The sequence below is a fragment of the Lygodium microphyllum genome, chromosome 10, assembly GCF_053477565.2.
Source record: "Lygodium microphyllum isolate KBCC chromosome 10, Lygodium_microphyllum_v1.1.10, whole genome shotgun sequence".
NCBI classification, from domain to species: Eukaryota; Viridiplantae; Streptophyta; class Polypodiopsida; order Schizaeales; family Lygodiaceae; genus Lygodium; species Lygodium microphyllum.
The window spans coordinates 111,987,035-112,006,861 of NC_141144.1; positions in this window are offsets into that span (position 1 = coordinate 111,987,035).

Here is a 19,827-nt window from a genome sequence, read left to right on the forward strand (position 1 = left end):
CAGTTGCTAGGATGGCAACTGTCAGATGTGTGATTGCTTTGGCAGCAGCCAAAGGTTGGAGGTTGCAGCAAATGGATGTAAAGAATGCCTTCTTGCATGGTGATTTGCAGGAAGAAGTGTATATGGATCAGCCAGCAGGTTATGAAGATTTAGAGCATCCCACGTATGTGTGCAGGTTGAAGAAGGCACTCTATGGGCTCAAGCAAGCACCTAGAGCATGGTCTGACAAGATTAGAGAGTATCTTGTCAATATTGGCTTTTATGTTTCTGATGCTGATCACTCACTTTATGTGAGAAAGGGAGATGCAGGTTTGGTCATCATAGTCATCTATGTGGATGACTTGATTATTACAGGTGATAGTGATAGTGGGATTGCTGAAGTCAAGGGCTGTTTGAAGATGAAGTTTGAGATGAAGGATTTAGGTAAGCTAAGGTACTTCCTTGGCATTGAGGTGATCAGATGTGATGATGGTATATGGCTGTTCCAAAGACAGTATGGCTTGGATATGTTGTCTAAGTATGGTATGACTGCATGCAAACCACTTTCAGTCACATTGGAGCAGAATGTAAAGCTGAGTGCTGATGTTGGGGATGAGATAGAAGACCCTACTATGTTCAGGAGGATAGTAGGGAGTTTGATCTACATGACCATTACAAGGCCAGACTTGAGCTACGCTGTTGGTCATGTGAGTCAGTTTATGCAAGTACCTAGAAAGCCACATTTGGATGCAGTCAGACGCATATTGAGATATGTGAAGTCCACATTACATTATGGACTTTTCTATGAGGCGGGTACAGATGTACATGTATTTGGATACACAGATGCAGATTGGGCTGGTAGTATGTCTGATAGAAGATCTACCAGCGGATACATGTTCTCTCTTGGTAGTGCAGCAGTTGCATGGAGCAGCAAAAAGCAATCTATAGTTGCTTTGTCGAGTACAGAGGCTGAGTATAGAGGTGCTGCTATTGCAGCATGTGAGGTAGTATGGCTGCAAAAGCTATTGGCTAATTTGGATGTCCAGGTGGAAGGTCCGGTTGTCATTTATTGTGACAACATGAGCAGTATACAGTTGGCTAGGAACCCTGTGTTCCATGCCAGGACAAAACATATTGAGGTACACTACCACTTTGTGAGAGAGAAGGTACTAGCAGGTGAGATTGACTTGGTGTATGTCAGCACATAGGATCAGATAGCTGACATCTTCACGAAAGCATTGGGTACAGAGAAGCTTCAAAAGTTTCGAAGCTTACTTGGAGTTGCAGAGATGCAGTTGAGCTTGAGGGGGAGTGTTGAGATGACAAGCTCAACACATGCGGACATTGATGATGGACCGCCTGGTTAGATGGGTCCACACGTCTACACTTAGTATGTCGGTGGTCATTATCAATCTCACATGGCCACTGACTCATTACTTATTATATTCAGGTCGTTACACCTATTTACAGCTGGCATAGTTATAGCGCCAGTCGACTAGTGTAGTCGGTTATGCATTGTTTGACTTAATAGGCCACTTTCCTTTTATGTTGTATCTTATCTATACTTTGTGTACATTGTAAAGTGTGTGGAAGAAGAAGAAGAAATCAGCAAGAAAACGTTTTGGCCTCCATCTCTCTTCTTGTCTCTTGACTGAGCTTCTCCTTGTGCATTCTGTGTGTGTTCGGTGCAGCATCTTGAGTAACCCCCTCCACCACGCGATTCTTGACACTCTGTCTATCTCTTTATCTATCTATCCATCTATCTATTAATCTATCTATTTATCTACCTTCATAATACTTGGGTACAATAGCAAATATGTGTAGTAAAGAAGAAGAGAAGTTGTAACACTGACTATTATACCCACATATTGTTACATTTGTCTATTTGGCTTCTCTTCTGTCTGTTTTTATTTGTACCCTTTGTACGTAGATGCATACACAAATATAGAGAGGGGGAGGGTGAAATATGATGGTACCCTTGTGCCAACACAAGTGGAAGCTTGTATAATGTAGTTTCTAGGATAATGTATTTGTATCCTTTGTACCTAGATGCATACACAAATATAGAGAGCAGGAGGGTAAAATACGATGGTACCCTTGTGCTGACACAAGTGGAAGCTTGATTCTAGGATACTATGAGGTTATGGGGATGATGCTAAGAGGGTACTATGATGGTATGTGATAGGTACATGGACTCATTCTTAGTAAGGTGAATCGCCAATCCTATTCTTAGTGAGGTGGACTCATTCTTAGTACGCACTATCATAGTACCCTAAGAGGGTACTATGATGGTATGTGATAGGTACATAGACTCATTCTTAGTAAGGTGAATCGCCAATCCTATTCTTAGTGAGGTGGACTCATTCTTAGTACACACTATCATAGTACCCTAAGCTTATTGTAAGGTCCTATTTACTTTTCTATCTTTCTCTCTCTCTCTCTCATTTCCTCTTCCTCCCTCTTTCTCTCCCTCTCTCATTTTCTCTCCCTCCCTCACCCTCACCCTCACCCTCTCTTTCTCTCTTTCCCTATTATGTTTAATGATTTTTCTCTCTTTTTCTCTCTCCTCTCTCTTATATTTCTTTTTCTCTCTCCTCTCCATCTCTCATTTTCCTTTCTCTCTTTCTCCCTCTCTCATTTCCTCTCCCTTTCTCACTCTCACCCTCTCTTTCTCTATTAGGTTTAATGTTTTTTTCTCTTTTTCTCTCTCCTCTCCCTCTCTCATTTCCCTTTCTCTCTTTCTCCCCCTCTCTCATTTCCTCTCCCTCCCTCACCCTTACCCTCTCTTTCTCTCTTTCCCTATTAGGTTTAATGATTTTTTTCTCTTTTTCTCTCTCCTCTCTCTCTCCTCTCTCTCTCTCCTCTCTCTCTCCTCTTTCCCTATTAGGTTTAATGATTTTTTTCTCTTTTTCTCTCTCCTCTCCTTCTCTCAGTTCCCTTTCTTTCTTTCTCTCCCTCTCTCATTTCCTCTCCCTCCCTCACCTTGACCCTTTCTTTCTCTCTTTTCCCATTAGGTTTAATGATCTTTCTCTCTCCTCTCCCTCTCTCATTTCCTTTTCTCTCTTCCTCTCCCTCTCTCATTTCCTCTCTCTCCCTCGCCCTCGCCCTCACCCACACCCTCTCTTTCTCTCTTTTCCTATTATGTTTAACATCTTATCTCTTTTTCTCTCTCCTCTCATTCTCTCTTTTTTTCTCTCTCCTCTCCCTCTCTCATTTCCTTTTGCTCTCTTCCTCTCCTTCTCTCATTTCTTCTCCCTCCCTCTCCCTCTCTCATTTCCCTATTATGTTTTCGTCTCCCCCCCTCTCCCTCTCCCTCTCTCATTTCCTATTATGTTTAATGTCTCCTTCTCTCTCTCTCATTTTCTCTCCCTCCCTCTCCCTCTCCCTCCCTCCCTCTCCCTCTCCCTCCCTCTTCCGTTCCCATTTCCTCCCCCTCCTCCTCTCCCTCTCCCTCTCCCTCCCTCTTTCGTTCCCATTTCCTCACCCTCTCCCTCTCCCTCTCCCTCTCTTTTTTTCTCCCTCTCTCTCTCTTCCTCCCTCTCCCTCTCTCATTTCCTCCCCCTCCCTCTCCCATTTCCTCCCTCTCTCTCTCTCTTTAATTTCCCTCTCTTTCGATCTCTCCCTCTCCCTCTCCCTCTCTCTCATTTCCTCTCCCTCTCTCATTATACAAAAATTATACAAATAATAAATAAAAAAGAGAGAGAATACACTCTCCCTCCCTCTCATTTCATCCCCCTCCCTCTTCCATTTCCTCCCTCTCCCTCTCCCTCTCTTTCCCTCTCCCTCCCTCCCTCTCCCTCCCTTTTCCTCCCTCTCCCTCTCCCTCTTCCTCTCTTTCTCTCTCATTTCCTCTCCCTCTCTCAATATATATACACAAATTATATAAAAAAAAGTAAAAGAGAGAGAGAATGCACTCTCCCTCCCTTTCCCTCTCTCATTTCCTCCCCCTCCCCCTCCCCCTCCCTCTCCCTCTCTTTCTCTTTCTCTCCCTCCCTCTCCCTCTCTCATTTCCTTCCCCTCCCTCTCCCTCTCTTTCTCTTTCTCTCCCTTCCTCTCCCTCTCCCTCTCCCTCTCTATCTCTCTCATTTCCTCTCCGTCTCTCAATATACCATCACTTGCTTGCAAACTACTGATTCCTTGAATTGTTGGAACAAGCTCCTGTACTGTAAGTATAGAAGTCAAATTGGCTGTGTAGCTTGAAATAATAATGAGAACTACAAACAACCAAATGATAAGGACAAATCTTCCCAATGTGCTTTTTGTTTCCTCGCCTGCAAACACCAAAGCTCTGGTGTTAGAAAACAGGAAGATGCAAGTGAATGTTTGTTAAAACTTCAATGATGAGAGAAGTCCCGAGAGATAGAGAATAGACTCATCGTAAAGATTTGGCGAGGGTTTGGTGGCTCCTCTTCGTGACAGCGGCTCCTCCTCTCCTTCGCGAATGGCGGTGGCGGTGGCAGCGGTGGTGGCAAGCCTTCTTCCTCTCTCTCTCTCTCTCACCCTCTATGCAAAACGGTCGCTCTCTCTCGCTCTCTCGCTCTTCCTCTCGAAATGTCTCACTAATGCACGAAATGAAACACGCTCGGGTTTCGGCCCTCTTTTTTTCCCTCTGGGGCGTTGCTATTTGCGTCGCAAATGCGACGCTAATAGCAACACAAATAGGGACGTCACTATTATTGTGTCGCTACCCGTCGTCGCTATACATGTGTTTCCTTGTAGTGCTTAGGGAAGATCTCATGCCAGTCAAGATTTTAACTAAGAGGTTGCTAGATAATTCAGCCAATGAATGAAGTAGCACAGCATTAGCCGCTTCATCTTAGCAAGGGTAGGAATTGCACCCAACACCAGGAGCCAAACAAAATTTGCGATAGCCACAAAAGAAGTTGAGAAGTACAAAGTAGGAGACTACCCTTATAGCTTTATCAAGCAGTTTGAGTAGGTTTGTGAGGCCCACAACAAACTCCAAGATGTTGGTCAGCATACACAAGCTTTTGGGTTGTGCTTAGGAGAAAAGGGATGCACTTGGTTCACCAGCCTAGATAACTTGGAGCACAATGACTTTGACGTACTCAAGGATCTCTTTATGAAGAGAATTGTTGATGCAGATTATGTTGACAATCTAATTGTTAAGCTGGTGAATGTCAATCAAAAGGATAGAGAAGATATCCACGACAATATCACCCATGTTTGTAGCCTCTATAAGAGAATTCCAATAATGATATGACCCATGCAAAAAATCGTATCCGATGTATTCATAAATGGGATCTAAAATAAAGAGCTTTGTTAGACACTTGCAAGTAATTCGAGTTTGCAAAGTGACATGCTGGTGGTAAGGGTTTTTGAAGAAGTGATATATATAGATAACATGTAGAAGGAAAGAAACACAAAATCCATTCAGCTAGCTGACTGTTGAGTGTTGAAATGACTTGTTTTTTGGCTGATTTTTGTTGTTTTTGAGAGCTGAATGGTTGATTTTAAGGGATGATTGATTGATTTGGAAGTGGATTGAGAGTGTTTTAGATGATAATGATTGTGTTTTGGAAGATCATGATGTTTGTTGATGGTTTTGTGATGTTCTGATAGGTTCTGATAGGTTCTGTATACCTTCTGTTTTGTTCTGTTTTGGTCTGTGATGAAGAATGAGATATTGTGGAAGTTTATTGAATGGTTTGTGAGAGTTTGGAATGGTTTGAGAGTGAGTTATGAGGTTTTGATAACCTTCTGTAACCTTCTGTAGGTCTTCTGTAGAGCTTCTGCTTCTGTTCTGTTTCTGTTCTGTTCTGTACTGTAACTGTTCTGGTACTGTTCTGTAGACTGTTCTGTAAGTGTTCTGTGGAATGTATCTGTGATTTTGGGAAAGTTTTCTAGCCTTGGAAAGAGGTGAATACAAGTGTAAAAGAGCTGAAAGAAGTGGAAGAAGTAGCTGCTGAAGACTCAAGAGAAGACTAGAGTGAAGTGACAGTAGTGAGCTATGAAGAGACACTGTAGTGGCTCTGGTGACCTTTCATATCAGACATACCTCTTGGGAGGGGTATCCACGACCTAAGAGTGATTATTGAGAGTAATTTTTGAGAGATTGTAGTGAGGATATGATGTATTATTGATGGAGTGTGTGAGAGAGAGTCAGAGATAGCCAATTCTACTAAAACAGAGTGATTGTATATGAGAGATTGAGAGAGAAGACTATGAAGATATTGAAGATGAATACTATGTGATGTATTTCCATTCAAAGATGGTGTACTTCTTTGCTTTCTTTGGTCTATTGATGGATTTTGTGAAGATGTTGAAGAATATGGTTGATTCTATTAAAAACCGTGGGAGATTTACATGATGCTGCATGAAGATTTGTTGTGCCTGGTGTTCTTTTCTTCATTGTGATCATATGAAACATGATAAACAAGCTTGTTGATGTTACAAGATAGATTTTCTTGCAAGAGAATTCCCTTTTCCTTGGTGTTCCTCTCGGGGCTCCATGTTTTTGATGCGCAGCCGGGGAAACTTGCCATCAACAAGCACCAAAAGAGGCTGAAAATGAAGGAATTGGCATTGCCAAGAAGAGAAGAATTCAATGGATGTTTGTAAAGTTCATTCTTCCACTGAAGAGTTGGAATTCCTTATAATCAAAGCCACTTTCCACAAGAAGTTCATCCCACAATGGCGGAAACACATCACCATCATGATGCATGCTCTATGTGGTGGACAGTTTCCTCTTCCTATTGAAGCAGCAGAAACTTGCATCTTGGTGGCAAACTGTTTGGGAACAAACTGAAGAGCACAAACAGAGAGAATGAACATCCATGGAAGATTTGGCATTCATTGAGAAGTTTCCAGACAACATCAAGTGGGAGATTGTGAAGAAGCTTCAGGAGTCTTGGTCTGTAGAGGTTCACAAAGACAAGAAGGAAAAGAGTTGGAATTTGTTCGTGGATGCTCAACAGCAAGATACATGGGATGCTTGGTGTACTGATAATCTTTTGTTTGTTCAATTAGCAACCCATTGGAAGTTGGTAGACAGAGTGTTTTTCACAACATACACTATTGAAACCATCAGAAGTTGGCATTACTATGATGATGGCACTACCACAATGCTCAGACGTATGCATTTTGACACCTTCAGAACCGAATACCTTCCCCTGTGTAGTGGCATGAAAGCAGAATTCAGGGACGTTGAAAAGAAAGAAGTAGAAGAAATGTTGGCAAGAGAGTCCTCCAGAGACTGAAGCCTTCTGTTAACCCTCTGTGGAGCACTAACAACATAGTGGAGTCAACCCCCTGATGAATGACGCAATAAAAAGGCAAGCGTTAGAACGAGTCCAGAGGTACGTGAGAAGAGAGAAAGCAAAAATCAAGGCTGAGAACGAGCTCGCAGCGGAAGCCGCCTTTGACGCCCTTGCGGAACTCTTTACAGAAGTCCCAATGGCACATCAAGCCCTTCCTCCTCCTGCTGGAGGTCCACTTCCAAGCCAGATCCGTCCTGAAAATATTGATGACAGACCAGCGAACGTAGTCCCATTGCCAGTTTTTAAGGGAGAGTACAATGAAGACCCCGATCTTCATGTAGCAGAGTTTATGGTAGCATGTGTGGCTAACAATGCCAGAACCCCTGAGCATTGGTTAGCAATATTCCCCGCCACTTTCAAGGGCGCGGCGTTTCAGTGGTATGAGAGACAAGCAGCAGGAACTTTTGGCACATGGGACGACCTGAAGTTGGCCTTCCTCACTAAATTCAGGCGTGAAGGTTTTGAAGAGCGGATGAGAGAGGAATTTATGAACCTAAGTCAGTCCTCTGGAGAAAGAGTAGAAGCCTATGTCTCACGAATGGAATCCATCCTGAAGAGATGGACTAACCATAATCTAGATGATGGCATTCAAAAGGGGGTATTTCTCAGAGGATTACAACCAGAAGTCCGTAAGTTTGTGGAGCTACAAAGACCAGTCACACTACAAGCTGCAACGGAAGGTGCAAGACTGTACGATGAAGTGGAAGCTCGATTAGCGATGAATTCGGGAAGAGGAGTCTTACCTCCTCTGATGCCAGGAATGATGTACCCACCAAATGTAGTTCCAGGGACTGTTCCCTATCCCTACCAACAGATGCCCCCGGTATCACAGTACAGTGCACCAAATCCACAGTGGCCACAATCCATGCCTCAAATGATGGTTCAACCACAACAACAATGGTCCCAACCAATCTCCTCAATGCAAAATCAACAGCAACAGTGGAATCCTACCAACTGGAGCCAACAGCCAACAGTTCAAACAGGAACTCTGAATCAGAACCAGAACAGAGACCCCTCTGTACCAGCCCAACCCGTTTATGCAGTGATTACAGAGACTCCTCAAAACCCTCCTGCCAGTACATCAGGAGGAGAAAGCTTGAAGGACTACTTATCTAACTCAGTTGCAAACATCAAAAAGGAGTTGATGGATGTGATTACAGAGCATCTACAGACGCTGAAAGTGAATACCGCTAGCATATCCAACGTTGCAGGAGCAGGAAGAGATGTGATGCGGTCAAACACTTGGTGTGGTAAGTGTCATCAAGCAGGTCATTTAGCCACTGAATGTACACGAAAACCAACAATCCCTGGAGCCTTCTGTTCCTACTGTTTGCGAAAGAACCATACAGAGGACATTTGCTCTCTGAAGGAGATGCATGATAGGAGAAGGAAGGAAGAAGACGCAAGATTTAACTTGCTAGAATCCAAAATGACAACACAAGATATTGGACCCAAGCCTAGAGAGTTTGGTCCTAATTTCGGACCCAGACGATTTCCTTCTCAAAGTTACAGAGGAAGACAGTCTGGCGGTGGTCAGAGATCAGAAGTGGAGTGTTACAGATGCGGAGAAAAGGGCCACATCTCACCAAATTGTCCAAATCCTCGAAGGTCAGTGGATTACAAGCCCTTATGCAGTCGATGCAAAGGAGAAGGCCACACTGCAAAAGACTGTCCAAGCCCAGCCCCAGTGAAAAACAGTGCTACTGATAGTTCGTCCAAGGCCCAAAAGCCTACCTCCAATTTGGTGGAATTGGAAGTTGCTGCCATCACGCGTGCAAAGCAGAAGGACCCACCTATCCAGAAAGAAAATAACCCTCCTGCCAGAACAGTGAAGTTCAATCTTCCACCAGAAGAACAGAACAGAACAGAGCCTAACAGTGCCGTACAGAGCCCTACAGTGCCACAGAGAGTTACAGAGACAGTTACAGAGACAGGACCAGAGGTCCAGGATACAGAAGAGGAGGAAGTGCCACAAATGGCAGAAGAAGTTCCTGTAATTCCTCTGATGGAAGAAAGAGGGAAAATGAAAATGGGTGTTGCCCCATTCCCTAATCGGTTAGAGAAGCCAGTGGATCCTATTAAGGAATACGATCTGGTCAGAGATCTAGATACCTTTAAACCAAACCTCACATTCCGACAATTATTGATGTTGTCTCCCAGTTGCCGGAAAAGATTCAAAAGTATACTGACAAAAAGACGTGGTTTAAGGATTGCTCCCTCAACAGCAACAAAGTCCAACAAGGCTACCGAGCCTGTAAAAGAAGTGGATGTGGCTAACGCTTTCCTAGATCCAGGTACTCCAGAGACTGGCGTATGGATAGAAGGTTGCTTCATTGCAAATGCACTGATTGATGGTGGTTCATCAGTGAACATTATGACGGATGTGACGATGAAGGATCTAGGCCTACAAGGTATGCAACCAACCCAATGGCTCATCAGACTGGCGGATCAGAGTAGAATCAAGCCTTTGGGCATTCTCCCATATGTGAAGACTACTGTGGCTGGAAAAGATTATTGGCTGACCTATTTGGTGGTGAAGCCAAACTCTTATGGTACATCCTATCCTCTGTTACTGGGCAGACCATGGCTTTTTGAAGCCCGAGCAAGGACGGATTGGTTCAAAGGAACCTTGACCTTGGGCAGAGGACCCAACAAAGTGGTGCTGAAACTGTATGGTTCTCAAAAAGGACATGGATCCACCTCCTTGGAATTATCTTCTGACTCCCCTATGTTGCTACAGATGGAACGTCAGCAGACGAAGATGCTGTCAAACAGATCCTTCCCAAGAAAACAGTGGCACATTCCTTAACAGTGGAAACTGTAAGCCGACTTCCAAAAGATGCAAAGCCATTATCAATGGGTGAATACTTCCTGTCTGAATCAGAAATGACTTCGGAAATCACTTCTGACAGTGAGATAGAAGCATGGATGTACTGCTCTCCCTGTTACATGGTCACAGCAGAAGCAGAAGCAGAAACAGAGACAGAGACAGGAGAGAAACCAGAGAATCTGTTCTTCTGTTACAGAGCTCCTACAGAGACAGAAGCAGAAGCAGAAGCAGAAGCAGAAGCAGAGACCGAAGAGGATGAATATGATATGGACGAAGAGAATGATGAAAGTGAGCCAGAAGAGTCTATCCCACTTGAAGAGGATACATTTGAAGAAGAAGTTCCAGAAGTATCAGAAGCCGATGAGCTCATGCTATGGGACAGAATGGCAATGGTACCATTTGGTCTGGTAAATGGATCTTCTCATATGCAAAACCTTTATAAGAAATGGATTAAGAAGAGCAAGCCGTCTTTTAAGTATGGCTCCTGCCGTCCTAACTCATCCTTGCCAAAGAAAGATGATGATGATGCACCGTGCCAACAAGCACCAATCCAACTAACCCAACAAGCATCAGAGGGTCCCTGTTATGTGACGTTCTTGGATGTATCATCAGAAGAGGAGTCTTCAAGCCACGAGGTAATTAATCTTGAAACCAAATCCGAAACAGCTCTTATCCCATTCCAACATCTTAAGGAGCAACCTAAGTCTCCACCAAAAGAAGAAATTGGTTCTAGTGGGACATCAGAAGAGGACATCACTCCCTTGAAGGAGTCGGATCTGTATCCAGAAGCAGTCCGCGAGACCTTCATCCGTGAAGTAGAAGGTGAAAGGCAGTTAACCTTTGTGGATGCAGAAGGCACTGAACGCCACTTGAAGGTGGGTAGCAGTCTCCCAGAAGAGGAGTTGTTAACCTTGTACAACTTGTTGAAAGAAAATTTGGACGTGTTTGCATGGTCTTACAAAGACCTAAAGGGGATTGATCCCACAATATGTCAACATCATATTGACTTGGAGCCTGATGCCAAGCCAGTACGGCAACGACAGAGGCGAATGAACCCGAATTATTCCACATTGGTGAAAGCGGAGCTGCTGAAGCTTCTGGAAGCCGAGTTCATCTATCCAGTGGCAAATAGTGAATGGGTTTCACCCATCGTGGTTGTACCTAAGAAGAATGGCAAATTGCGCATATGTGTGGATTTCCGAAAGCTTAATTCCAAGACAAAGAAGGATCATTTTCCTATCCCTTTCACAGACCAACTGTTGGACACAGTGGCAGGACATGAGCTTTATTCCCTTTTGGATGGATTCAGCGGATACAACCAAGTCCAGATCGCAGAAGAAGACCAATCCAAAACAACCTTCACCACAGAATGGGGGACCTACGCTTACCGAGTGATCCCATTTGGACTATGCAATGCCCCTGCTACTTTCCAACGAGTCATGATGGCTGCATTTCAAAATCATCTGCACGGCTTTATTGAGGTATATTTAGATGACTTTTGTGTCTATAGTTTGATCAGTGAACACTGGGGACATTTGGAACAATGCTTTGACCGATGCCGGGAGTATGGGATTTCCCTCAACCCCGACAAATGCATCTTTGGGGTCTCTTCTGGAGTCCTGTTGGGCCACATTGTCTCAGCACAAGGGATATCAACAGACCCTGCAAAGATCGAAAAGATCGCAGCTCTGACAGCACCCACCAACCTCAAACAGTTGAGGGGATTCCTAGGCCATGTGGGTTACTACAGAAGGTTCATAGCCCATTTTGCGACAAAGGCAACCTCCTTGCATAAGCTCCTGAGGAAAGATGCAGAGTTTACTTGGACGGAAGAATGTAACAAAGCCTTCCACACTCTGAAGCAGTGCCTGATAGAGGCACCCATTCTGCAACCTCCTGATTGGACGAAAGAGTTCCATGTACACACTGATGCATCAATTGAAGGCTTAGGTGCTGTCCTCTGCCAAAAGGGCTCCTCAAAGTTGGATCAACCGATCTATTATGCAAGCCGAAAAGTCACTGATAGGGAACGAAACTATACAGTGACAGAGCTAGAATGCTTGGCAATGGTGTTTGCCCTAGAAAAGTTTCGCCATTACCTCCTATCCACCCACTTTAAATTTTATGTGGATCATGAGGCCCTGTCCTTCTTGATGAACAAAGCAGATGTGAAAGGACGAATGATGAGATGGCTCCTTTTATTCCAGGAGTTCGACTTTGAGGTGATTACTAAGCCTGGTCGTTCCCATGTTCTGGCTGATCATCTGTCGCGTATCCCACAAACTGCAGACGAGGAGCAGGATGATCCAGACCTCCCTGATGCTTCCCTATTCTTGGTGGAAACTGTAACTCCCTGGTATGCAGACATTGCTAATCTGTTGGCAACCCAACAGTACCCTCCTGGTATCTCTAGTCGGGAAAGGAAGAAGCTCATGCTAGAATCAGCCCCCTACACTCTGCTAGGCGGTGCACTGTACAAGAAAGGTAAAGATGAAGTGCTCCGAAGATGTGTTGCCGGGGATGAGATTGGGATTGTTCTGAAGGCTTGCCACGACGAGCCATGTGGAGGTCACTTTGCAGGAGAAGCTACGGCCAGAAAGGCTCTGCTAGCAGGATATTGGTGGCCTACCATTCACAAAGATTCCTATAATTACTGTAAAAGATGTGATGCTTGTCAAAGAATGGGGAAACCCACCAAGACAAGTGCCATGCCACTGCAACCTATCCTTCCCTTAAAGCCGTTTGAGAAGTGGGGCATCGACTTCGTAGGTCCGATCGACCCTCCTACCAGAAGGAAGCAGAACCGATACATCCTCGTATGTACGGATTATGTCACAAAGTGGTGTGAAGCTAAAGCCCTAAAGCGGGACAATGGTAACAGCGTGGCCCTGTTCATGTACGAGAATATCATCACCCGTTTTGGTAGTCCCTTAGAGCTGGTAAGTGACAGAGGCACGCATTTCCTTAACAAAGTCATGGAAGAGTTGACAGAGTTGTATAAGATCCGCCATCGCAAGTCCACTCCCTATTACCCCAGAGCCAACGGCCAAGTCGAAGTCACCAATCGCATCCTCTGCTCGATTCTGACAAGAACAATTGCCGCACATCGTCGTGATTGGGACGATCGACTTACAGAGGCCCTCTGGGCGTACAGAACCTCTCATAAAGCAGCAACAGGACAAACACCCTTCCAGTTGGTGTATGGTACAGAAGCAGTTTTTCCTGTTGAATTGGAACTACCCTCTTTGAGAGTGGCGATCAAAGAGCGTTTGAGGGATGACGATTCACTGCAACGCCGTCTCCTGCACTTGGAATGTTTGGACGAAATTCGTCGGATGGCTCTACAGTGCATGGAAGCCACGCAAGCTCGACGTAAGGCTTACCATGACAGCTTCATCAAGCACAAGGAGTTCAAAGAAGGTGATTTGGTCCTAGCCTATGATTCACGCTTTGGCAAGTTTCCTGGCAAGCTCCAACAGCGGTGGATGGGCCCCTATAAGGTACTTGCAGTCAACCCTAATGGCTCTGTCCAAATACAGACCGTTGATGCCTCTGATGATCCCTTTCTGATCAATGGATATCGCCTGAAGAAGTACTTCCCTCCTTGGGGATCTTGACAATTACGGATACTTGATCCTTTCCCTCGTTGGCGCGGCATTGTACTTCTTATGATGTTACTTCTGATAGCCGTTCTTCAGCCACTTCTGATGAAGAGGGTGCAACCCTCTGTCCCCTCAAAACCCCCTTCCAGCCTTGATCTCTTATCCTCTATTTTCCACCAGCATCAGTGGCGAGGTGGGTTCTGACAAATGGTCTCTCTACCATTCCCTTGCTCAATATTGAAAAAAAAAAAACATATCGGTTATGGGAGAAAAGGACTTAGGTCCCTGTCATGCCGACCTATCCTTCGAGAAAAGGTGGAAACACCCTCGGGAATAGGGAAAAAAGAAAAGAAGAAAAAGAAAAAAAAAAACAAAGAAGAAAAAAAAAAACAAACAAAACAAATCTGTTATGAGAGAAAAGGAAGCAATTCCCTGTCATAGCGGGCCTCGTTTCAAGAAAAGGTGGTAAACACCCTTGGGCGGGAAGCTGGCTGTGGAAAAGGTGGTAACACCCAGCAGTCCAGAAAGTGGATTCATTGATTGATATTCCCAGGATCCAATTCCGAAGCTGCCTCCCTTGGTACGCTGTGTCATGGGTCTCTTTGCAAAGTGACTAACTGTCCTCTAGCAGATGACATGTTCCTATCCAATACAATGTTCGATTTGATGGCTACCTCCCTGGGTACGCCTTTTCAACAACTGATGACGCGATCTTCATCGACAACCCCTTGAGTGATGTGAGCTTTCATCCTAACCGGATGGGGAAGTGAGTACGGTTGCCCTCTGTATCTATCAACAACGAGTGAGACAGAGGGTGGGGCGAGAGACCAATCTTTTCCCTTCAAATCAAATGAGAGGTGAGAAGTGTGAATGAAGTGTTGCACGCACGGGATGGGCCTCTCAATGCACAAAGCACAATTTGTTTCTGTGCACTGCACCATAAGGCTCCCTTGCCTTCCTTCTTGCACCGTATGCCGGCACAGGGCGGGATGCACTGTTGCACCATCAAATGCGTACAAGGCATACACCCTTTGCACAAGTGACTGTGAGGATTACATCAATGGGTTTCAGGAAAAGGCTGCCCTTCTGTATCTATCAACCGAGCATGAGACAGAGGGTGGGTTGAGTGTGACTGGAGTTTCTTCAATCAATTACCGAGAGGTGAGATTGAGGGACGTTACGACACTTGGAGTCAGGTATGTTCCCGTTTCCCTATGCACCCACGGGATGGGTCTTTACCGTCATCACAAGACACATCACCCTGTTCTGTACACTGCACTGTAAGGCTCCCTTGCCTTCCTCCTTGCACTTATGCCAGACGAGTTGGACGCACTAATGCACCATCAACTGTGCACCCTGGCATACTCCTTCTGCACCATTTTCCTCATGTTGATTCCTCAACCGGGTATGAGATATGGGTTTCAATCATTCTTCCTTGAATGATATTAGTCATGGGGCGAGTGACTGTTCCTTCATTCCAAATTGAGTGACTGTGAGTTGAGTGCAATATCCCTCATTATCGACGAATTTCTTGCGATTCCTTCCATCAGCTACCTCCCTAGGTGCTGCTGCGTGGTCCCTGCCATGACGGACGTGTGCCGAGAAGCTGCCTTGGTTCCTCCAGCGCCGACAACCACACTGGACGTGCCATCGATACTCAACCTTGATTCTTGACGAAACGGGCCAAGTTTTTCTAACCCTACAACTTCTGTTTCTTCGTGATGTTCATGTTTTAAGTGTGGGGAAGTTAGTGGATGGTCTGTGGCATGGTCCTAGGTCCCTGTTGATCGGTTAACCCTATCCGTTAAGGTCTTAAGTGTGGGGACGCGTCCCTGCGCGTCTACAGTGCATACCTTTCTGCATATGCCTTACCCTGTTCATGCATGAATGCATTGCCTTGCTGTTACCCTGATGGGGTCCCTTCCCACCCACCCGGTTATTTTCCACCCACCCTTGGGGCTGTTCCCTTGCAGTTTTCCTTCATTCCCTGATTTTGAGGTCCTTCCATGTGAATGCACCCTACGTTCACTTAAATCCAAATCCAACCTTATAGCCCTGTTCCTTCCATTGAACTGATCATTTTTCCTTTTTACCTACCCCTGTTCCGGTGCACGGTTTTCGAGTTATTAATTTTTGAAACATTTTACGCAATTTAGACGGTTTTCCATGTGAACGCGCTTTTCTTGCTTCGGAACCATGATCTGACGTCATAGCCCTGACCCACGCTTCTTCCCTGACATTTTTTCTTCTTATTCCGTATCATTTCGATACATGGTTTGTCCGTTATTAATTTTCCGGTTTTTTAAGACTTTTTCGTGTGTATTTTTGATATTTTTCCATGTGAACTTGCCCTGTTTGCATCGGAATTCCAATTTGCTTTGACAACCGTGTCCCCTGTGCCTTCCCCTACCTTTTTCCTTTTTCCTCCACCCTTTTTTGATGTTCGGATTTTTACTTATTAATTTTTAAATGACTTTTCGGGAGTATTTTTGGAGTTTTTCACATGTGGACCCCTCCTACTTCCGCCGGAACTGCGTTTTAACGTGATAACCCTGTGCCACTCCTTCCTGCGGACATTTTTTCTTCTAACTGCATGTCATTCCGGTGAACAGTTTGTCCGATATTAATTTTCGATCCCATTTTCGGGTTTGTTTTTTGGGTTTTTCCCATGTGAACGCGTCTTATTTCAGTCGAAACTATGTTTTGATGAGATAGGATTGTCGGGCACATCTTTTTGCCTAGTTTTCCTTTTTGCTGCACCTCATTCCGATGCACGGATCTTTCGATATTAATTTTTAAATTGCGTTTTTGGTTCGTTTTTTGTGTTTTTGCACGTGACTGCCCTTTACTCCTCCCGGAACCCCCGTCCCGTATTTTCCTTGTTTCCCCCCTGTCGTCCTGCCCACTTTTCGTTTTTACGATATTTCGTTTTGACTTCCGAATTGGGAGTTATTAATTTTTCTTTATTTTTACGTTTTTCTCGCGCCCGTTTTCCGCGTAACCCGTACCGTCTTCCCGGTGCCATTCCAATCCCGCCACGGCAAAAATTTTTTTACCCCGCCCCGCGCACGTGCGCGGGACGGGGATACGCCTTTTTTGTTTTTTTTAGGCCCCGCCCATTGCCCTTGCCCACCCCTATTTCCACTACCCACCCGCCCATTGCCCTTGCCCACCCCCTTGGGCCCCTGCCCATCCACCCTTCCCCCCCCGCCCATTGCCCTTGCCCACCCCTATTTCCACTACCCGCCCCCCGTGGGCACCCACCCGCCCATTGAACCTGCCCACCACCCCCTGCCCACCCCAACCTGCCCGCCCACCTCTTTTTGAAAAAAAAAAGAAAAAAAAAACAAAAACGACACCCCCTCCCGCCAACCGTCCCTTCTCTCTCTCTCTTCTCTCTCTTTCTCTTTCTTTCTCTTTCTCTCTCTCTCTCTCTCTCTCTCTCTCTCTCTGTGCGTCTCCTCTCCCCGTCGTCTCCTCCTCTCACGCTTTCTTCTCCCTCTCCTCTCCTTCCTCTCCCTCCTCCCTCTTCTCCCTCCATCTCCACCTCCTCTCCTTCCCTTCTTTCCTCCTCTCCCTCTCCTCCTTCCCCTCCCCTCACTCCTTCTCCTCTCCCTGCGCCCTCCTCTCCCTGCGTTCTCCACTCCTTCTCCCCCCTCCACGACCTCCTTCTCCATTCCTTCTCCTCTTCTCCCTCTCCCTTCTCCTCCTCTTCCATTCTTCCTCCTCCTCTTCCTCCCCCTTCTCCTTCCCCTCCTTGCCCTCCGTCTTCGCCGTCATCCGCTGTCGTCGTCCGGCCCGCCTCCTGGACGCCCTCTTCGGCCACCTCCCTCCTCGCGATCGCCGCCCTCATCGCCCTCGTCGCCACCATCGCTGAAGCCCCGCCCCTGTCAGCCTGCAGCCGCGTCCCCACCTCGACGCCCGCGCCCTGTCCCAGCCGCCGTGACGCCCGCCTGGTGGACGCCGTGACGGTCCTGCCAGCCGCCGACCGCCGTCCTCGCTGCCTCTGCTCCCTCCCTCTTCGCCCCTGTCCTCGCTGCCACCTTCTCCTGTCGCCTGTGCCCGCCCTGTTCGCCCGCTGCCGAATCCTCCCATGCCACGTGGCCCTGTCCATTACCCCCATTAACCCCCCCACTAACCCCCCTTCCCACCACACACATACCCACACCCCCACACAAGCCCAACCACCCCTTTCCCTAAGCCCCCTTTCCCCCCTACCTTCACCCACGCACACCAAACCATCTCTTTCTCTAAGCCCCACATTTCCCCCCCGCAAACAAACCAACCCACCAAACTACCCCCCTCTAACCACTGTTCCCACGCAGATAACCGCAGAAAACTCCCTGCAAGCCCCCAGTCCCACCATCACACTACCCCCGTCCCCCCCGCAGACATCCACATACACCCCCGTTCTCCCTCGAGACGTCGACACACGCGCCAGTGTGTACGCACGTGTGGGAGCTGGAGACTGTTCGTGATTGATTGTACGCGGCTGTCGGCTTTTGATCATTGGTTGCTGACCACGCAGCTGCCACGCAGCCTGTTGCTGGGTATTTTTCCCACATTTTTCATTAACACATCCGTAAATCCTTTTTTCCCATTTAAATAACACCTAAAAAACACACACAACCATTGAAAAATATAAATCAATCATTAAAAAAACCATTTTATATTCTGAAAAATTACAGAAAATCTAGAAACCTTTCCTTTTATTTTTGCAATCCATGGCCCTCTTTTTCTCCACCTTTAAATTTCAGAAAAAAATATTTTTGCCTATTTTTAAATTCCAAAATCTTTCAAAATACCCAAAAATATGCTAAAAATTCATTTAACATGCTACAAAATTTCAAATTAATTTCTGAAAAATTCCTAACACTTCCCTTCACATTTTTATTTATTTTTGGTATCTTTTTCTTAGCTATCATAATATTTAATTTTCCCCCTACATTCCTTAAAAATATAATACAATAATCAGTCAAACCTTTTTCCTTCAACACACCAACTAATCGTCTAGCGAAAACCATCCAGATATTTTTGGATAGCGGAGAAGCGCATTCTTTGCATTTTCATACACCCACTACCAGGTATTCCCCTTTTATTCGTTTTTTTTAATACATAAAAAAAAACACAAGCTACCCCAAAACCCACGGTTAATATTGAAAGAAAAAAAAACAAAACCACCAGAAACACACACAAACCAACAAATTAATATTTAACCTAAATCAAAACACACATACTTTTTTTTAATTAAAATCAACCAGCCGTTCACTTAGCACGCGCTACGTGCGCTACAGAGGCACTTTAAATTTTTAATTAAAATAAACCAGCCGTCACATAAGCACGCGCTGGCAAAAAAGCGCTCCACATCACCTTAAATTATAATCAATGAATTGCATTTAGAGACCCAGTCGGGACTCGAAGTCCGGGAATCGAATAACTGCACCGTTTAACCTAATAATTGGTAATTAAATTTATAATAAGGAACCGCCGTTTTCTTATTAAGGTTTATCACCTAATAAAAATTCACCCATTTTTAATAATTGATTAAAATCAACCCTTTATTAAATAAATCCCCCCTCACTGCACTTAATTCCCCTTTTTAATGAAGCGTTTCGAGGGATGGGTATGCGCAGTTCTTAGTGTTATTTTCCATGGTCCAGTCTTGGTTCTATCACAGATGTCGTATTGATATGTGTCGGCTATGGTATGGTTTTGGTTTCTTATCTTTGTTACGGTTAAGGGTACGGTATGTAGTTTTTTTTTTCTTTTATTGCCTGATACGGGGTTCAGGGTGTTTGTTTGATGCATCGCATGAAGCTTTCGGTCGCATTTGTCTCAGGGTCATGTCAAATTTTTTCTAGGATGTGGTTTGCTTGGGGTTAGTCGGTCGGGTCACGTTTTATTTGGTAATCCTCTTATCCTTGGTTTTTGTCTGTTGCTTTGCAGGCATTCTCTTTGATTGTCTGTGTTTGTGGTGTGTGTGTAACCATCTGAATGGCTCCTTCTCATGCTCCTCCCCCTATCCAGTACGTCCCATTAGTTAGTAGGGATTACTCGTCCCTACTTACTTTTGAGCCCCTCACGAAGGCAGGACTTGCTGCTTTTGTGGCCACTCCTTTTCCATTACTTCCAGAGG